Source organism: Pinus tabuliformis, chromosome 1_1, assembly GCF_031772625.1.
Source record: "Pinus tabuliformis cultivar Carrire ecotype Pingquan chromosome 1_1, CPIR1, whole genome shotgun sequence".
NCBI classification, from domain to species: Eukaryota; Viridiplantae; Streptophyta; class Pinopsida; order Pinales; family Pinaceae; genus Pinus; species Pinus tabuliformis.
Genome location: NC_142297.1, coordinates 32,494,484 through 32,516,445, shown reverse-complemented (window position 1 = coordinate 32,516,445; position 21,962 = coordinate 32,494,484).

Here is a 21,962-nt window from a genome sequence, read left to right as displayed (position 1 = left end):
AACTTGCAAACTAACTCTAAGCTACTAAAATCTAGTGGAAACAACATATAGAATCTACACTAACCCGGGATGTATCTTTTCCATTATGCAATCTAGAAAGATTTCATACAATAACTGGTAATAAAGATTATTCAGCTATCATAAGAATATAAACCATTTGAGATGAACTGTTTTGCATAAGAAGTTACACAAAACAATTGTGAACAGGCACATTGCATAATCAAATCATTAGCATGTTAAGCATAAATCAATAAGTCCACCATACAGAAGTGCCAAATGATAACCCATGTGTTCATACATTAACATGCAAACAATATCAGCTGTATATCGCTCTAGGAATACAAACAGGAATTAATCAAGAGATAAAAGTACTATTTATGACTAATTCTTACTCACAGACTTCAAGCAATAACGATCTACCTCTACTTGCTCTAATATCTACCAAGAGTACAAAAGTGCAACATCAGTAGCAGACATTAAGACACAAACATAAATAAATCTCGATCCTTCCATTCATCAAAAACCTCCTCTGAGGGTGCAGAAGTGCATGTTCTGAGGACAAGTTTTTTGACAAATTTCTGGACCCTTCTCCAATGCAATGAGAAGGGTTGAAATACTACTATCTAATCCTAATAATAGTATTATTACAAAATTTAGGACACGGTTCTCAAATGACCGCCCTTTTTCTAATTCAGTAAAACAAAAAAAACAAGAAAAAACAACTTTCTAAATAAAATTACTTCTTAATTTGGTCTCTGAAATTGCAGTTTTCAAGCATGGGCTTGAGAAGAGTCGGTTGGCCAACTTCTGTGTTTAACTGGGCTGTGAAAATGGCATCCATAAGAGCTGGTGCTACTTTCTCGGCCGCGTTCATGATGCACCTTAGTGTCATGCATTGGCTGTGGGGCTTAACTAAGTAAGTCCAGTAACTTTCCCAGTTTAGTCTAGCCAATGTCTGAATTGTCTTCCCGTTTGCCTGTGCCTTCTGCTTCCATTCTGCCTCCAGCTGTAACGCGCTTGCTAAGTACCCCGGGGTGGACTCTGAAATCAAATTGGCCCTGTGTAAATTTTCATTTACACAGTCGATAAGTATGCTTGCCTGTGTCGCCACTGACTCTGCTGCCTGTTCCGCCTGTGTGATTTGTTCGTCCCACTTATTGAAGAGCAGTTCCTTATGATTCTCATTAATCTTGGGTGCCCCTGCTCTTTTCCCTTCCTCGTCATTTTGCCAAGCCAGATATTCTGTTACTCTTCTATTGGCTTGGTCATAGTCATTCCGCAATTCCACCACCTGGCTCGTGATCTTGTCGCTTAGCTCACAAAAATGCCTCCACTGTGATATTCTGCGCACCATATCTTCCTGTTGCTGTGATAGTTGGTCGTTCAAGCCGATGGAATCTGAAATAAACTCTGCCAGCTTGGGTTCATCCTTGTGCATTTCTTGCGCCGAGTGCAGCTGCTTTTCTTTTTCTTCAATACTTCTTTGGTGGCTCACCTGCATCTGGCGAAAGTCTTCTTGTAGCTTTTCAAGCTGCTTGGAGGCTTCAACGTTCACATTGGCTTGTTGCAACTGTTGTTGCAGCGATTGTATTTGACTCTCACGTTCTTTTAGAAGTTGCTGAACTTCAGAAGCCTTATCGATAGTCGCAGAACCGTATGCTCCTGCAATCTGAGACAATTTCGTGAGATTGTCGGTTGGATTGTTATTCGGGTCTTTCCACAAGACATCTAGGTGTTCAGCATTTTGAGATAGAGTGTCTTCGAGCTTTCTTTTCTTTCTTTGTCTCCTTACAACTGCCCTGTGTTGTGGGCTATAGAATACATCCAGTGGAGGGATCTCTTCTACGCTAAGTAGAAGTTCTGAGGATGGAGCGATAGGAAGATGCTCCATTTCTGCGGTACTACTGACTATGGTTGAGAAGACCTCTTGCACCACCTGTGTATTGCTCACAGGTGTTTTCGGGGCTTGGCCTTCAAGATTAATTAGTTCATTGAAGGTCTCCCATTCTTTATCTAGTTCTGCTGTAACCAGAGGTGCTTCGGTGATGGGAGGGGGAACTTCTCTTGGTGGCGAGGCGGCAACTTGCTGCTGAGCCATCGAACTTGACTGAGTCATGTCCTTGATTGTTTCTTCATTCTTGTCTTCTTTTTGGATGGACTCTTCAGGATCTGGAGATATTTCTTTTACGGCGCTGGAATCAGATTTGGAGGCGTTGGAGTGTTCACTGAGGCTGATGCTCGGAGTCGGTTCTCTGGTAGCTACTCGCAGTCTCTCCAGTGGAACATTAACCAGCCTTCTTTCTCTATACAACGTGAATTTCCAGAGGTCGTCCGAGGACAGCCTTGACTGTGCTTCCTGCAAAACTTCTTCGAGCGATTTCTTGCCCTGAAAGAGATCGTCGAATAGATCTTTTTGCCCAGAGAACACACTTATCTTGACGTTAGTTGTAAATTCCTGGGCCACCTTATTTGGGTTAAATGGCCTTGGTGAGAATTTAAATAGTTGGAGACACGTCACATTCTCCACCTCGCCAAAAGCGTGTCCCACATCGAATAAAGAGAAGGCCCCACATGTGACTGGGAATTGAGGCCAAATGGCTTTCTTTTTGTTCTTTAGATCTTTAGTTAAACCGCCTTCAGAACAAGTCTGATAAGCGATCTCTCGGGCCAACAATTTATCTGGGATGTACAAGGGTAGGACATGAGGAGGTGTTGTGCTTCCAAAAACTCGGATGTAGCTAAACCATTCTTCCCCAAACCATCTTGCGATGGGGGTGATATCAATTTATGCCTCGGGAGAGCACCTTGGGGGGTCTTTATCGTATATTATCCTATGTATGGGCAACATAAGCCCATGACAAATCTGGTAAAAATGGGGGGCAAACTGGGAATCCCACAAGATTTTATGATAGACATGAATAGGCAATGGGTCCTGGGTAGTCCATTGCCAACCCATAGTAGGGAATTTTGATACATGACAGACAGAGTCCATTATATAGGCAGACAAATAAAAAGGAGGATAGAACCTTTGGGAGAAGGATCTCTTAGAACGATAGTGGAGAACTGCGGTGTATAGAGTGTCAGAAAGGATTTTGGCCCAATCTACTATCTCGGAGTTAGTCGCGGCATCAATTAACGGTAGCCATTCAGATGGAAATTTATTGATATCGGGCTTACCAAATAGCCTACAGAGCATGGCTGCAGCAAAACAATACGGAGAGGTAAGAGAACCAGTGCTATACATACCGTTCTTATCTTTTTTCAGTGGTTCATCCCTTTTTGACCATTCCTTGGTAGTGTCTGATAGGTCCGGATTCTCTACTGCGAAATTCCTAACAAAATCTGCATTGTAGGTCGTTTGTGGTTCAGGAAGGTGATACATGAGTTTCAGGTCTTGATCCGCGAACGATCCCACGAGCCCATGTCCTTTGACTTTGAACTGCCTATGATGCAACTCCGCATCATCTAAAATCCACTTGATCATGTCTGTATACGGTAGGATCTTCGGCCTTGCCGCTATTCTGTGGAGGAAAGAGCACGCTAGGTCTTCCAGGGATGCTTCTGAAGGACGTGGTGCATCTGCGACAGCAGCAGTTGCCTTGATTATTCTAGGGTTCTCTTCTTCTAACAGCCTATACATGCCTTCCCATGTGGAAATGCCTGCATCTTTATTGCATGCGATATCTGTGTAGAGGGGTGCCATCTCCTTGGTATTTTCCCTTGTCTCTAAGCTCTGAGCTTTGTTCTTCTTCCCCATCTCGCTTATCGTTCCTGGTTGATTTTTCCTTCGCACTTTGCTCCTGCAGGTTATGAGTAAAATGGAAAGATTGATCAGAAAGGTGATGGGAGAGTTTTAAATGCAAGAGATAAATCAGATACGCCACCTTACGTGAAGCAAATCCGCATTAAGGCACGCGTCTTTATGCCACTTAATAACTGACAACTAATTCATTACTAACATTAAAAGCGCATAATTTCCAAGTCAGGTTATAGTAAGTGGATTTTCTTTGGGTGGCGTGCTCAAAGGAGTCGTACTAAGGTGCTTTTAAGACTTGCCAACGTATCCTTGCATGTCGCGCAATCGCAAACGGTAGTGATCGCAACATCGCAGATTGCAATATCACAAATCGCAACGATTCAAATGTTTGCCAACGTACCCTGCCTCATTTCTGCGATATGCGATCGCGCGATCGTAACATCGCAGATCGGCGGACTTGTAAGCTTTTCTTTATGGATGCTAGTGTATTGCGATGCGATGTTGTTCACTAACACCGAGGTGATGTGCATATTGGCTTTTAGAGGGGAAACGAAGGCGTTTCTTTAATTTTCGTGATGCGACCCTAAGATTTGCTTTTATGGACACAGGTTTAGGCTTAAGTCGTCCAAGAAACCTTTCCTAAGCTTATGCTTGTAATTTCAAAAGAAATATTTGTTTTTTCGAAAATTAACTAGGGGTCCCCATTCATTCTAGCATCGTGGCAGATACTAGTTTGAACGAGGGGGGTTGTTGCTGGCCACAACACAACTATGAATGGACACTAGTGTTGTGTGTGGAGCATGATTGTTCAGAGGTCTTTGTTTCAGCCAGATGTATACCCCTGGAAGTTTGTACACCCCTCCACGTGGGGGGTGCGGGGGGGACTTGTCCCCCCTCGCGGGGGTCTGGGGGCTAGCAGTCCCCCGGGGGGGCTCGGGGGCAGTGCCCCCGAAGCTAAAAACAAATGTAAAATTGCCTTGTAAAAGTATAGTAATTTCTAGTCAATCTGGGCCGTTCATTAGGGATATGATTTGACGGTAGAACTTATGTTTAGTTTAGGGTTTTTTTCCCTAGAAGGCAACCCCTCTCTTTGTATGAGGGCATTGTATTTTGAGGCTGTGTGATAGATGTGTATTCTGAGAGCGAGAAACAGAGAGGTGAGATTGTGAGAGAAAACATAGGATATTACAGAGGATTTGTTGTAGGTTGTGTCTCTTCATTTTGTTGGATAATAGAAAGGAAGGACTGGCTGTTCGGGGTGGACGTAGCCCAAACTGGGTGAACCACGTATATCTGTGTCTCTCTTGTTTTATGTGTTCTTTGTGTTTATATTTCTGCAATATTTTATGTGTTCCATTGCTCCGTAATATATAATTTTCTAACAACTAGTTTTCCTAATAACAAAATGGCGACTCCACTGGGGAGTGAATAGCTTGTTTGCTTGTTTCTAGTTTGTTTACTTTATAAGCTACAGATGGAGTCTGAAGTTAAGCCAGCTAGCCTTCGAACTACTTTTTCTATGCAACTGCAAAGTAGATAAATGCTGCTTCAGTCAATCTCCAAGTTAGTTTATGAATTAAACATCTAAATTGCAAACATCCTAAGTGCCTTGGTGGTGGCTCAAGTAACCTCATTAGATCATCCCCTATGTTTTGTTTTTATTGACTATCGTTAGCTCAGCCTAAATACCTGAACTAAGCTGCAAACTGTGAAAAAAAACCAAGCCTAGCCTCGTCCTCGTACCATCGCACTATCTCCTTTTGATAGTTTGGATGCATCGCACCTCCCGTGTGTTGTAGGTGAGATGCATCCCTGTTTCCCTATGTTATAGGTGCGATGATCAGATAAGACTATTTCTGCCTCCAGATTTTGGTTTTTCTTCATTATCTTCAGCTTTATTCAGGAGTTTTGTTGTCTATGATCAGTATACCACTGTTGAAACTCCCTTCCTTTGCATTATTCAACCTCCATTGTACAAAGAATTGTGAATGTTTTTATGTATTTTTCGCCATTTACAGTTATCCTTTACAAACAGTAGCTTAATTGAACTGTCGTCTTTTGATTTGAAAGTGTCGCAAGTGTCGTTTTCAGTCAAAGAAAAGAATCCTCCTCTTTTTGATAGTCGATTACGCTGTTACTCTTGTATTCGATTTGAATTAATAGTATTTCAAGTGTCGAAAGCAGTTTTCAATTCAAAATCGCAAAGTGTCGTCCTTGTCTTCCTTTCGTCTTTTGAAAAGAAAATTGTTAGTACTGTCGCTTTGAAAGAAAAGATAGTTCAGATTTGTACTTAGCATTCTTTTTGTCATTCACACATTAAGAAAGCAGAAAACAAATACATGCATGTGCATTTGCAATTAGACTACTTGTGGAGATTGATTTAGGACAATGCATCTTAGTGTGTGCTCTCTGCTCTATGTTGAAAGAATTTCGTTTCTCTTTCCTTAGTAGCTAGGATTTTCATTGCAAAAAGAGAAATAAACGACTGTTTATCATCTTAGATTGTATATTTAGGAGTTGTAAATCTACATCACGTGGTGAACCTTAAAGGCAAACTTCTTAAGAAAGATCAACTGTAAAATAAATTTCAATGAACATAAAAACGCTTTGGAACCTAATGCACAACATTTAGAAGTCTAGGCTAGAGACATATTCCAGCGTCGTAAAGCCTGGTAACTATCGCTTTCATCATAGGTTGGGTGATTCCTCCTCTTTGAGACGACAAGTGCCAGTACGGACTTGTGCTCCCACGTACCATCGAGTATATATTGGGAGACCACAATAGGCTATATCCTTTATCCTTAGGAAGCTGTGTTTGCCGCCCTATCGATCGTAATGCACTGAACACAGCATTCGGGAAGATTGACTGCCATACTGTAAAAAGTATTCTGCAGTTTTGCGATTAGTTTGGTAATCCCTCTGTCTAGATTTCCAAAGTAGTCACTTTCGTTCCTTTTCAGACTCCTTAACAGAAAAGGTCCATCTGAGCACTTGTCACTTCAGGCTCATTAAAAATCGAAGGCGACTAGAGTCATATTTAGCTTTTTCTCGACTCTTAAAAATTGAAAAAGCAAGTTGTGTCAAAGCATCATAAAATTCATTTAATTCGAAATAACATTTTCCCCTTTTTATTTTGAGATGATCAAGTAATCCGCAATCGTGGAAGAAAGTCAATCAAAACCCCGTCATTCGTGGAGACTAATGAGTCAACCGTCTTTGACTCTGGAAACGAAACCATTCTGGGCCAAGCGAACTCGTTTAACTGGGTCAAAGTCTCTTGGTTTGTTTGAAACTTGTGTTCCAACATCCTCAGAGACTCCAGTTACTCCAACTATTTCTGGTATCCCTGCCTCTACAGAAGAAGTTTCACAGTTACAAGAGGACATTAGAACTGATCCTAGTGTAACGGTGAACACTTCTATTCCTGAACCGGCTCCATCTAGAGTTGATTCAGAAGGTGTCACCCCTCCAACATCTGTCGCTGCAGAGTCTACACCTTCTTCAGCACTAGAAATATTTTACGGACCTGACAGTCTACCTCTTCCACCTGGACTGATTGCCATAGAAGAGATTACGGAGGATCTTCCATCCAGTACTCCATTGCATTTTGGAACTGGGATCCACCTATATCCTTCTACTTTAGAAGTTAGTCTCCCTTCATCACAAGTTCCTGTAGAATCGCTAGGAAGTCTTTTGGATCGACTTGATATGTTTGAAAAACCATCGACATCTAGGACTGTGTCGTCCGATACAGCATGATGTTAGCATGGATCATCACCAGGTATTGCCTCCAAGCCCAACAGAAATATTGTATCAATCAATGTTCTCAGCCTGGGCGGCAAACCGAAATCAATGCTCATCGAGCATTTGGGTAGATAGGTCTAAGGAATATGGTATCTCTTCAGATCCTTGGTCTCATGTACATTCTACAGACGAAGGAATCATTCAGTTGATGATGATAAGAGAGGCACCATGGGAAGATTTCAACCATCGTTCCCATCTTCCAAATTACAATGAAGATTCTTCTAGTGACCTTAATCATCCTTCAGTTTTTGATTTCCTATCAAATACTGTAAATATGGTGGATTTCGAGTGAAATCTGTCCAATATTGAAGAAACCATCACCATAAATATCTCAACCAAACCAGATGTTGTAGAGAATATTCATGTCGACAAATCTTGTTCTTCATCAGAACTGGAAGTATATTACGCTCTCTTTCACGAGTTTAAATATGTATTTGCATGGTCATATGAAGAAATGCTAGGCATTGACTCGAGCATAGTTGAACACGAGATTAAGATGTATCCAGATGTCAAACCGGTATGACAACGGCTTCGGCAGGTGCACCCGAAGAAAGCCGCTGCCATTAAGGCAGAAGTTGAGAAACTTTTACATGCTAGTTTCATTTACCTGGTTCCTCTAATTGATTGGGTATCGAATATTGTTCCTGTGACAAAAAAGCAAGGAACAATTAGAGTGTGTGTCGATTACAGGGATGTAAATCAAGCTTGTCCAAAGGAAAACTACCCTACGCCCTTCATCGACCAGATAATTGATGAATGCGCCAGATGCAAAATATTTTTGTTTATGGATGGATTTTCTGGGTATAATCAAATAAATATCCGCCCACAGGACCAGTCAAAGACTACATTTATTTGTCCGTGGGGCACATTCGCGTACCGTAAGTTACCTTTCAGTTTAAAGAACGCAGGGGCAACCTTTCAGAGGGCAATGAATTATGCCCTCCATGACATCAAGAACATCGTTCAACCATATCTCGACGATCTTCCGACTCATTTGCGAAGGCGGACCGATCATCCACAACATTTGAGAGCTATATTTCTACGTTGCCAACACTACAAGATACGACTCAATCCCACAAGTTTGTGTTTTGTGTCGGTTCTGGTCGTTTACTTGGCTTTGTGGTTTCAAAGGACGGGATTCGTCTCAACTCATGTAAGGTTCAGGCAATCATCGGTATGCCTCCACCTTCAAATTTTCTTCAGATTTAGAAACTCCAAGCGAAAGCAAACTTTCTAAGGAGGTTCATTCCAAATTACGCCGAACTTGCTAAAGATTATACGTGTCTTTTGAAAAGAGAAGTGCCCTTCAACTGGGATCAGGTGGCGCAAGCTTCCTTTGATGCTCTAATGGAATCCCTAATAAAAGCATCATTAATGTACGCTCCTGACTATCAAAAAGACTTTAACCTGTATCTAGTTGCAGCAAATACAACCATCTCGATGGTTTTAGTTCAAGAAGACAACGGAATTGAAAATCCTATCTATTATTTAAGTTGAAACTTAAATGATACAGAAAGCAAGTACTCCTATGTTGAAAAGCTAGCTCTTTCAGCTGTTCAAGCAGTACAGAGATTTCGACACTATATCCTCTTTTGCAAAACTACCATTTTGTCAGATTGCAACCCAATGAATTACATTCTGTCGCGTCAGTTGCTTGGGGGAAAATATTCGAAATGGATAGCTATTTTGCAAGAGTTTGATCTGGAATTCGTAAAATCCAAATCAAAGAAATCTCTAGTTTTCACGGAGTTACTATGCGACTTCCCATCGTCATCCAACGATTCAACATCCAAAGCATCAATCGTGGATGAATCTTTGTTTCTGATATCGTCGAGCAATCTGTGGTATGGAGATGTAATCATCTATCTCCAAACCCAAACATATAGGCCTAATACCTCTCACTCAGAACAATGACATACTTGATACCAAGCAAAAGACTACATGATCGTCGGTGATACACTTTATCGTCGTGGTATCGATACAGTCCTGCGAAGGTGCCTCACCCATGAGGAGGTCGAAAAAGTCCTGAATGACTGTCATTCAGGCGCGTGTGGGGGGCATCAATCTGGTTACACCACGGCATAACATATTTTACGAGCAGGTTACTTCTGGTCAACAATGTTCAAAGATTGCATAACCGCAATCAGAAGTTGCCATGCTTGTCAAATCTTTGACCACAAAACCAGAATACCACGCGCACCTCTGCATCTAGTAGTTGTTGTTGGGCCATTCACTAAATGGGGCATAGATTTCATGACATGTAACCCCACCTCGGCTGGGGGGCATGGGTACATCATAGTCGCAGTTGACTATTTTACGAAATGGGCCGAGGCGATGCCTACATTAAACAACAGTGGTGAAATGGCTGCTCTTTTCTTTTTCAATCATGTAGTCTCCAGATTCAGTGTTCCACAAGCTATAGTCACAGATCATGGATCGCATTTCCACAATCACATGATGGTTGAATTGGTTGCCAAATTAGGACTGTCCCACAACAACTCTACTCCGTATTATCTGCAAGCTAATGGGCAAGTTGAGGCAATCAACAAAGTCCTGAAGCGCATGCTGCAAAGGATGATTGGAGTCCATAAACAGAGCTGGCACCTAATCCTGTACTCGGCCTTGTGGGCATACTAGACATCGGTGAGAAATGCGACCGGATTTACACCCTTTCAGTTGGTGTATGGCCTAGAAGCAGTCTTACCAGTTCAGTGTGAAATTTCATCTCTTAAGCTCGTAGTCGACCTTCTCCCTAGAACTTCAGAGGAAGAGGCTCGTTTCTTGGAATTAATCCAACTGGGTGAAACCCATCGTGAAACCACCTTGGCTAATGAAGCGCATAAGAAATGAGTCAAGGCACAATTTAACAAGAATGTCAAGCCCCGTGTTAACACTCAGGTTGTCCCTAAGCTCCTTAAGGGATACGGCCGAGGTAACCACAAACCAATCTTTGGACTGCAGGTCCTAGCCTACCTGCAATCAGAGAGGGCTCTCTCTTTATAATTTAACTTTGTTTTGGGTTGATTTTAGGCTAGTTATGATGTTATTGGGTTTTTTTTTTATTTTCGTGGGATGATTGATGTTTTCAAGTAGGAAGGCATGCATAGTTTGAGAGGTTCAAACCATTGGGCATGGAGTCATGGAGTAGGGTTGCTGGTGCGTTTTCTTGGTCACAAGAGGAATATAGAGCAGGATAGCTACACATGAAACAACATTCAAGCTAGATTAAAGATGGAATGAAGGCTAAGGAATGAAAGGCAACTAAGAATCTCTCATCCGGCTTAACAGACGGAAGGTGAGTAAATTGTATCTAGGAACAGTCAAGAATTCCTAAATAAAAATTACAAATGAATGAAATAGAGAAAATATGAGCCATGAGGAATTCATATTCATGCCTAAATCAGAAGAAAACATATAGAAGTCACAGAAATTGAGCATAGAGTGCAGCCAAGAAAATTCTAAGCTAATCTTTCTTTCTGTAACTTAGATGGCGATATATGTATGATATAAGCATATATGAAGTGTAAACAGAGGTCAGAAACACTTATTGGGCCATGTAGCAGCACAAGAATTCTAAAGTTCACTCTTCAGCCATTAAGAACACAACAGACAATCTATTCTCCAAGCTTTCAGCAGTCTTTGATTATAGAAGTTCTCAAACATACAGTGCGAGTCTCTCTTCAAGTAAATCAACCAACCAACCCTTTAAACAATGCAGAGGGTGGTTTAAATAGGGAAATATGTACAGACCAGATCTCTTAGAAGATCTCAAGGGAAAAATATCTCAAAAAATCTATAAAACAGATCTTAAACAAATCTGATGAAATGAGTCCTTCTAACCTAACATATGCTTGAAATAAATGCCTAAAATACCTACATGAGCTGCGCAGGGGACAGCAGCCCCAAAAATGGATTAATATAGTCCTTTTCCGCTATGTGCTGGCTCTTTATCAAAACTGTGCATTGGGACTTGCAGCGTTTTCACTCATATGGCTTAAATGCATGTAAATCTACCTTGGTGAGCCTTAAATGGCTCCTTAACTACTTTCTTGACTTTGTTGGAGGCCTTTATTTCCCATCTGCTTTGGAAATAAAGATTTCCAATGAAAAAACCTTCACTGATACTCTTTTCCGCAACATCGATATTCTTTGACATGAACCTGGGCCTTTTCCTTCTGCTAATACACTTTGACTATCCCATCGCCTCTTTATCTGCCAATTTAATGCAAAAATAACTACTGAAATGATTTATGTGGCCTTTGGAATGCTATCGGTGCTTGGCCGATCAAAATAATGCTTAATCTGGAGAAAACTGCCAAACAGAGGAGGATCTGCAACCTGATAACTGTGCTAAGGCCGAGACTGGCTTTCTGAAGCAAAACTAGGCTTTGGAGCAATCCAAAATGGCTTAGAAATGCATGATTTTCTTTAACTAGAGCCAGGTGCAGGTGCTGGAAGAAATCCTGTGAAAAATGGCCATTTTCCTTTTACACAGCCAAAGACCCATTTACACGCAAAAATCGCGAAAATTTGGAGCGGGAGCGACACTGTAGATTTGCTTAAATCCTGGCCGTTGGATCGCGCGAAGGCAGATCCAACGGCTGGCACTAAATCGGCGATCGGCGGATGGCGGAACCGGACACATAAAACCTCCGATGAGCGATATAGTCTGCGGACCCGAAATCCCTTCAAAACTCTTTTTTATAGCTTTTCGGGCCCCGAAAAGGAGTGTACAGTACTACCCCTTTTCGGACCCGACACACATTAGGCTCTGCTTTATTGTATGTCGGCTCCGGAATATCAGAGCACTCCCTCTTCGCTGTACAAAGGGCTCCTTTCGGACCCGAAATCTTTACATGCCGCACTTTATAACTTTTCAGCTCCGCCAGTCGGAGCCATATATGGGGTTGCAACTAAATCATGGCCGTTGATCTGAGGACCCGATCCAACGGCTCCCGATAAGTCGGAGCATCGGCGATCGGCGGGGGCATTGTAATATGGGCGCAGGACTCTTTCAACCGTCGATAGCGATATCGCATCGACGGTTTTCCATCAGAGCAATGCATATATATGGGCCAACTCTTTTCGCTGTGGCCTCCGACAGCGATATCGCGTCGGAGGGAGGGGATGTGGATCGGAGAAGGGCTTGAGGCAAGCGATGAAGGTTTTTATGATCGGAGGAAGGTTTTTTCACCGAAAAGAGGGTTTTTATGATTCGGCAAAGGGTTTTTAAGGTCTTTGAATGGTTTTTGGGTGTTATAAAGAGTCTTTAAGGCATCAGAAGGGGCCCGATAGCCTAAAAAGAGGGATTTCATGCCTTGGAAGGAGTCCAAAGGCACTTAAGAGGAGTTTATGTGTTTTGAGAAGGGTTTTGAGCCTTGAAAAAGGTTAAAACATGGCTAATGGAGGGTTTTGCCCATTGAAAGAGGGATTTTATGAAGAAATAGGGGCTTTTATGCATTGGAAGGAGGGTTTAGTGCATCAGAAGGGTTGTTAATGCTTTTGGAAGGGGTCCAAAGCATAAAAAGGATGGTTTTGTGAAGCAAAAAGGGGTTTTATGCTTTTGAAAGGGGTTTTATGCATAGGAATGAGTCCTAATGCATTTGGAAGATGGTTAAGGAGAAAAATAGGGTTCTTGCCAAGTTTCGGGCAAACTTAGCAATTCCCAAGCATGCTTATGGTTATTTTTCAACCAGAGGGAGGGGATATGTACATAGGGGAGATATTTAGCATATTTTTAGTAGGGGGGGGGAGGGAAATAGATAGGGATTTACATAATAGAGTTAGAAGTTAATGTGAAAATGACAAGAAAGCACTAAGTTTAGAGATCTTAGGCTATTAAAAGGGGAAAATGACTCATAGAGTGAATAAGAGTAGATCTAAGCAAAGTAGACCTTTACTTAGGCAAATAATATGAAAAATGATGAAATTAAGAGATGTCAAGCAGATCTTGACCTCTTTAGGGGAAGTTAGTGAATGATTTTGGGAAGAGGAAGAAGGGGAAGTTAGACATGCCCCGCTTGAGCTGCCCAAATTAAAAAACTGCCTCATATTTGTGATCTGAATAGATATAACACTTGAAAACATGAAATGGATCACAATTCTTTATTGTGAAATCCTTCAAAAATGGAACTTTTGCAGCATGGAAAAGATGAACATTTTTGGCACTTCCACTGTCAATCATGAAATATGAACACCTATTGCAATAGGAGGCTAACACCCCGTGTCTTCTCAGAAGGCGACCTGGTCTTACTTTACGATCAGGAATTCGAAAAATTGGGAGCAGGTAAGTTCCAGTCTTTGAGGATGGGTCCCTATATTGTTAAGTGTGTATTAGGAGAAGGAGCCTACAAGCTAGTATATTATGATGGGATTCCACTGTCGCAACCCCAAAATGGGTTATACCTAAAGCGTTACTATGCTTGACTAAGCATAGTAATCTCTTCATATGCTTTTGTTACATTTTTGTTTTCATTAAGAGTGATCGTTTTGGCTAGGTAATCCAATTTTTCATTTGCTGCAGATGTCGAACCTATTGGAATCATGTGTTGGATACATCGATGGAGCAAGTCGTAGTACGCAGAACCTATCTTCTGCAGCCTGAGCCATCTTTGATCCAAGCGGCGAGTTAGTGAGTTTCAGAGGGGTATGTATTGGTTGGTCAATGAACAACATTGCTGAATATAGCGCGTTGAGAGAGCTCCTCTCTAATGCCATTGCGCATGGCATACGTCGGCTTGTCATCAGACTAGACTCACAACTTGTCATTCTACAGCTTACTGGCATCTATTCCGTTCAGAATCCAGCTATCTATCGCATGTTCCTAAGGGTCAAGATTTTGGAAAGGTAGTTTGATTCTATTCAATATCAGCACATTTCCAGAAACTTAAACACATTAACCGATTCATTAGCAAATTATGTTTTAGATAGAAATTTGCAACATTTATGAAAGAAAAGCTTTTCATCAACATTTGCATCAGGATCATATAACTTAACCAAAATAAAGCTCTGAAAATCAAAAATATATATAATTGTTTATAGTTTTTCACATAATGTTCTGTGTCCAGGACAAAATCATTCATACGACCCAAAAACTTAAAAAATGCAAGGAAGCATCCAAGACTAATGGTGCTGGTGATAACAAGTCACCGCATGTGCAATCATGCGTAAGAGCCTAGTCCATCGGCTCGGCATGCTAGTGGTATGGAACTGTAATCTCAGAGATAACTCATCGGTCCTCACATCCTGGATACCAAGGGTGAGACCTTCGATCTGATCCTGCAATACTGCAAGGGTCTCGGCTACGTCTAGATTGCACAAGATAGCTCTCCCTACAGCCTCTCCCGCTGGAACAACAACTGCTACTCTCGGGCGCACTGTTGGTCGCACTGGTCCGATATCTGCATGAACACATGAGTTTTGATTAGTCTTGATAATATTTAAAAAGCATAAGAACATTATAAAAGCAATGAATAGAGATATGGTCAGAGATTTTTACCTATGACACCCCACTGCTCACCAGCCGGCAGCACCAAATCTGGGTCACCCCGGAAATCCATCCCGGCATATGGATACTCGGCATAAACCATCTGCTGACGGTTGAACCACTCAAAGAAGGCATCAAAGAATGAAACCTACAACTGACTAGCATGTCTGGCCATAAGGTCAACCCATCTCTGCATCCGTGGCTCAGTCGGTGGTGGCAAACCGAGTGAAATGTATTGTGGCTGCATCAGTGGGATCTTCTCCAAGGTGAAAGCGGTCAGAATAGAACCATAGCCAAAGTTCTTGGATCTTCTGTTTTTCACCTTGGTAAGTTGTTCTTTTATCACCAGAAGTACTGCGTCACACCAGTTGAATACCTTTGGTTCAAGGCATTCCAAGGCATACTGCATATAGGACCTGTTGGCTAAGTGAAGAGCCGCGCTGCCAGCCAATCTAGCAAAGGTGAATAAGATAGTCCTTAAGGACCAGTCAGTGACATCTCTAATATTGATCTTGCCGTCCCTGCTCGGCTGAGATCCATCTCTACAGTATCGGTGAATATAATCCCTCACAGATTCGCCCCCACGGGTGGAACCCAATAGTGAGAGAGGGGCACCACGCCTCGATAAACTGGTCAAAAAGTAGATGTCCTCAACAGTCAAAGGGATGGATTTGCCTCTAATCTGGAACACTTGGTTGGTAGGATCCCATGCATCGAGGAAATATTGCAACAAGTTGATTTGTTGCCTCATGCTAGATATGCGGAAAAACTTGAGCAAGCCATAGTTCCACAATGCAGTTACCGTACCCGGATCATGTAAGGCAACCATGTCCTCTTCTTCATGCTTGCATTCATGCCATGTAACGACCATCTTGCTCTAATTAATCTCTGAAAAACAAACAAGAGAAGAATTAGGATCTTGATTTGGCAAAAAACAGGCGAAATTTCCATGAAAAATCAGTGCAAAAACTTTCCTCCTTGCGCCCATCGCACCCTAGCTGTGTACTGGGTGGGATGCATACTGACTGGCCAATGGCCAGCCTAGTATGCATTGCACCTTTCGATGTATACTAGGTGTGATGGGGAAAGAACGAAATGTTCAAACCCTAGAGGCTCAGAAAAGTAGGAAAACATGCTCAGAATTCAGAAAGGAAAGAATGCAATAGAAGAGCTCAGGTTTAGCTCCTACCTAGTCCAGACGGCGCCGAAAATCGTCCACAGAATCTCCTGGAATCAGCTGATTAAAATCAAGGGGGAAAAGCACCTCTAAAGCTCCAACAATCCCAAATTCAAATGAAATGGTAAAATGAGGGGTAAAAACCACTTTTAAGTTACTTTTCACATAATTTGAGTAAAGTATTAGTTTTTCAACTCATTTTTCAAGCATGTATTCTCATTTCTAATTAGTTTGATGGAGCAATTGAATAGGTAGTACGACCGTCAAGAGAACATAGTGTTAACGGTGAATCGAGCATCTCTGACAATTATCACGAGCAGTTTTGTTAAAAAATAAACCTAGCAATGAGCATATGTTCCACCAGAGTTTAAGCTCATTAAAAAATGAACCCACCTTTGGTAAATAACCATTGCAATCACATTATTATCAGCTTTTGAGCCTTGTTCGTGTTCTTGCCATCACCTCCACTCTTTTTTAGCCGATCATACGCCTCCATTTGATTGTTTACCCCTTTTGAGGAACAGCTGTGATGAGTGATCCTATTAGCCACCTTCTTTACACTGCCGTGATTGAAAAGTTCCAAACCTTACCTGGAACCAGCTGCTATCCAAAATCATCACTCGTTCCTCAAAAAATGAGTCTTCTTTAAGCTCTTTTCATCTGACTCGTAAAATATGAAAATATTGCCGAGAAATTGGCCTCTCCAGCTCATTAAAGTGATTGGAAGTGCCATCCCTCCTCTAGATTTTAATCTTTTTGGACCTGAGGGATTATTGCACAAAAAGATCGAGTGCTTGTCTTGTTCGACTTGTTAAAACTATCGAAAATTCATCCCTTTCATATTATTTTATACTTTTTCGGACTTAAGGGATTATATTACGAAAAAGGATTACTGGAGTTTCCTTTCCGACTTTTTTCAGACTCTCTAAAATTGAAAAGGACTGAGTTTTCTTTGTCGTTAAACTTGTAAAACAATAGCGATAAACTTGTCCATGCAGATAAGAACAAGTTTCACTGTCACTAGGCTCATTAAAACATAGCGACAGGTTTGCCCGAAGGGAAAATTATAGAACAAGCATATGTTATCCTCCTCAAGCTTGACAAAAATAAAGAGGTACTGGTCAGAAATGACTGGGGAAAAATTGGGAAGAAAACTTGAAGAAACTTTATTGGTAGCAGGTCACTCTTGAACATGACACTTTCACTACATCACTATGATTGAGTCAGGTTGGGTTATTTCGTTCACCGGTCATATCACCATTGGTCCACCGTACCATCCATTTTTTGGGGTTAACGCTACCAATCCATTTTAGTGTCACCGATATGTTCAAGAGAAGTCACTCAGAGAATTCACCAACCCAGCTTGTGTCTCATCCGCTGCAATGCCTTCACCCTTTATTCTTTCATGACCACCACCCTGAACCTTGTATCATCAGATCATTTTCACCTCCACAAAATCATTTGCTCCATTTCATGTCGTAGATATGGGATTCATTAAGGCCCTCCTACGACGGGTCACTTCTTGTCGACATCAGCTCATTATCCAAGAAGTTGACTTAGGAACAACCCTTTCAGTACTTTGAAGCTTGCATGCCTCAATGGCAAGTTTCTCACTTCCGGCGACAAGTTTACATCAATGGCCTTCGACCGAAATATTTTACGTGGTGTTCGATGCCAAGTCCCATTTTCACACCACGTGAATTGTACTGTCGTACCTTGAGGGTCATCATCATTATCGGTGATTCCTCTCACGCCTGTTAATAGCTTACATCATTGGTTGGTAATCAAGCGATGTCTTTCCATGTTCGACTTCAGAACATCTTTTCACATGGATGGACTTGTACTTCAAGTGAAGATTAAACGAGTTTGAAGATCCCGGATCTAGTTTCATCCATCCGGGCTACGATATATTCAAGAAAATAAAGACATCAAATGTACATCATAGCTACATAGATGATCATCCAAGCTAAGGGATGATGGCTCTACCAGAATCATCAGTCTACCATACAGACGGTTGTCTGTCCAATGTACATGAAAATGAATTTATAAAGCTGAGCATGGGAATGCTCGCCTCAGCTAGATCATGAAAATATTATGAAGATAATGTATTGTATTGAATCTTATTACAGGTGACCTTCCAGTTTGAAAAACCTCGGATCCTCATGATAAAGCATTTCACCCGACATCAAAAGATTTACGACCTCATGCTTTAGGGGGCAACTGTTATAGACATATTTGGGCACTGCAACCCCAATCTTATATGTCCATAAACCAAGGGCTTCTAAGTCCTTAAAAGTGTTGTTTCATACCCTAAAGGAACAAGGTTAGCTGATTACATCATCTCCCAGAAGTTCTCCATGAAAGACTGCTCAGAACTGGTCCAAACTAGGCCATCTCACCTGCTCGATGGTCAAAGTGTGATGCATCCCACCTAATGCATATGGGGGGTGCGATGCATACTGAAAATCTATTCTATGGGCTGCGATGGGCGAGAGTAGACAAATGGCAGAGACAGTTTTGTAAGATGGATGATCATGGAATCTTCCAGAAACTTCTCCTGTGACACTTGCCTCTCTGAATTCGCCCAGGGATGAGTAAGAGATCATGAAATCTCCAAGTGGAACTAAGAACTATCAGAGAAATGACACTAATAAAAAACCCAGAAGCTGACTCACCCACTTGCAAACATCTATATATGGATCCCTCATCCTAGAGATCCAGAGGCTGGAATTTTGCATCTTGTAAGGAAGTGTTGTTGGTTTCTCTGTGGAACATCATAGTGTTGGGTGATCTAGCTTTTCATGAGGTGAAGAAGGGCTTTCATGCTGGGAGGATGGCGCTGGGTCAGATCAATGGGTTGTAATCCTCCCTTCTACTACTTATATCAATAAAGCTATTTAATTTTTCCTCCATATTCTTGTATGTCTGTGAATGTTGAATTGATATATGCATTTGTATGGTCAATATATATCTGATCCTATATTTTTTATGATTATAGATCTCTATGCTTTGATGGTATTATGCTGCTTTGACTCTACAGGTGTTCTCTGAAGCGAGACAAGCAAGGAAGGAGTGGCAAAGATCTGTCAAAGGGGAGAAGAAACAAGCAAGGAGCCAAGCGGAAGACTGAGGTTGGTACTCTCTGCTTCTCTCTCATCTATTTCTCATAAAGGAAAATGCAAGTAACTTTAGTTTGTTTGTTTCTAAGATAGCTACCCATCTTAGTGGGACTAGCAGCTCTGAATGGACACTAGTTTTCCTGATAACAGTCGTGGATGAATTTTTATAGTTGCATCAATTATACAGAATACAAGTAATCTTGTGCAATCTACCATTATGGAAATACCTAGAGAAACCATAATTATTTTGACTATTTTACCCTAAATGTCAAAGGATAGATTGATAATTTCAATCATGTTTCTTACATGTTCTCACTTCCATGCCTTAGTATTACTTAAGGAGTGATAAAACTCACTATAATGCAGTATCATTTTCCTTCCTTTCATAGTTCAAGAATCACTAGTAATGAAACCAATGCTTTGTCGCATGGAAGGCCTATTCCTATGTATAGAAATTGCTAGAAAGTTTTAGAGGACACACTATTGTATGAAGTAGGGGTCTCTTTTACATAAAGATACATAATTAAATTCTCCATTAAAGGATATACGTATTTATTCAAGCACCTAGGGCTTCAAAAAGAGTTTGCTTCAATAATTTTAGGGTCATCCTTAAGGCATCTTCAATAATGCTAGGGTTTCATCATCTTGAACAACAGTACGATTTTATCATTGACATCAATGACAAATTTTTCGAGCAGCTGGAAAGGACACATAATCCCAAGAATTTTTGGATTGGTAAGAGTTTGCATTCAGTTGGTCCCATAGGACACATCACCCTGAAGCTTCTTCCCTGAGAGTTTTCGAATGATGTGCAAGTGAAAAAGTCCTAGGGTGAATAGACGATGAGACAGGGGAGCATGCAAGTGGTAGGGATAAACAACAAGGTGGCATGTAGATGGAAGGGCCCAACAGTGAGATGGCACCTTTTGGTCCCATTAGGGACATGTAACCTTGGAGGTTTTTCCACAAGAGTTTCCAAAGGAGAGATGGGGAAATTCCCTTCCCATTGCCATTAAAACTTCACATCCTCATTCCATAATTTTTATAAAAAACCCTCTCAAATACGAAGGCCCAAGACCCCTTACTTCTATGTACAAGTGACATAAACCGAAGGTCACATGGTGGATTTTCATTGGAACATAGGATGGTGTGGAGCATAGGTGGCATGATGATGTCAATGAAGATGATATGGAAAAAACATTCAATGAGACAGATCATGCTAATTTAGCATTTTCATGTTCCTAAGTGGGACAAAAATTATTTACATGTGGTACCACTTAGAGATGCACAAAAATGAGTTACATGTGGTACCAATTAGAGTTGGACATGTGGTAGTAGTAAGCATGTGGTGCATTAGTCGTAGACGACACCACCTCGGGGGTCTTAGGTGGAGGATGACGAGAAATTCTTGAGATTTCTACATCTCGGGGAATGGGAATATTTCCTAACATGTGACAGCTCAAGGTTTTTGTCCCGAGATTTTTTTCAAATGATGTCACCCTAGTGATGATGTCACACAAGAATTATTTGAAGGGGTACCATATGAAATAGATGGGGAGATTGAGTTCGGGATAAAACTATTTACAACATTTGAAATTTTTTTCATATGGTTCAAGGCATGCCCAGGGATAGGTTTTTCACTATTTTCATGTGTTATAGGTCCATGGGCACTGTTACCACTCAAACTAGCAAGAGACCTAAAGGGAATCCCTAAAAGGGAAAATGTTAGACCAAACGCAAAAAATGGAGACTTACCCACTGTCACCTCAGCTAAGGCTCTCTTATATTTATGAAATTTAACTGATGGGAGGATACCTGGTATATTATGGAGTCACTGATGAAGGATAAATCAATGAATGGATGTGGAGTGACCCAAATAATCCCTTTCTAGAAGAGTTTGAAAGATAGATCTTTTTTTCTTTCTAAGAAAGATACAATTTCATTTAGGAGAAGGAAGGGAGGATTTGAGGTTTAGGTTTATGGGATATGATTTGTGAAGGAGTTTACAAATCCCTAAAATCCTTATTGAAATTGGTATCCCAGATGGTTCTTGAATAATTATCTTTTCAAAGGAATGGGACCACACAGGACCAAGTGGAACCAATCTAGGGTAGGAGGAAAGAGTATGACAACCAATTATTTTCTTACCCTAGACAAGGTGGGGGAAAGGATCAAAGAAAGGATTTTCATTTAAAGGTGCTGAATTGATCCTATGAGGCACTAGATTGGGGATGCTAGGGCAAAGTTTGATCTTGGATATAGGGCTTGGATTTTCTCACAACTCCACCATTGGAATGGCCTCAAATTTGGAGGATATCTCAAGGAGACACTAACGTAGGAGATGCTAGGAGATAAAACTTTTTGGAGGGATAATTTGTCAGGAAAATGATGCCCTAGATGAACCAATTTGGCTAGACCTAGGAAAAGGTGAAAAATGTATGATTTTAGGTGACAACCTCTTGGTAGATCAGTGCCTTAGTCTTGGGATAATGGAGTCTATGATAAATGTGAGTGATTATATTTGGTTCTTAATCAAGGAGGCCTCAAATCCACTTCGCTAGACTTTTAGGTCAACGAGAAAAAAATCTTGCAACTTTTATACTTCGATGTGAAAAAGCT